The sequence below is a fragment of the Penaeus monodon genome, chromosome 25, assembly GCF_015228065.2.
Source record: "Penaeus monodon isolate SGIC_2016 chromosome 25, NSTDA_Pmon_1, whole genome shotgun sequence".
Classification (NCBI taxonomy): domain Eukaryota; kingdom Metazoa; phylum Arthropoda; class Malacostraca; order Decapoda; family Penaeidae; genus Penaeus; species Penaeus monodon.
Window position 1 is genome coordinate 19,831,048 of NC_051410.1, and position 211 is coordinate 19,831,258.

Below are 211 nucleotides of genomic sequence, written 5' to 3' on the forward strand. Positions count from 1 at the left end.
GCTTCTTGATAATCACTCGACTGAATAAGAAAATAGAGCTGAGGATATGATGCATTTACAATAATATTTGTTAATTTGGATTATTCACACAGTAACGCGAACTTTGGCATCGTATTTCTAGTTACCGACCAAATAACGTCTGAGCTAGTCCAATACTTGTTAGGAACAAATACACTGCCCATTATAAATGTAGAAAACATATGACCAACAC

General features: G+C 34.6%; 1 protein-coding gene across 1 annotated transcript in view; it reads right to left on the minus strand.

Annotated features, from left to right (window-relative positions):
• The window catches only part of LOC119589108 (lymphocyte cytosolic protein 2-like), a gene marked incomplete in the record, with an annotated part of 94,642 nt that overhangs the window by 7,192 nt on the left and 87,239 nt on the right, over nt 1-211 (minus strand).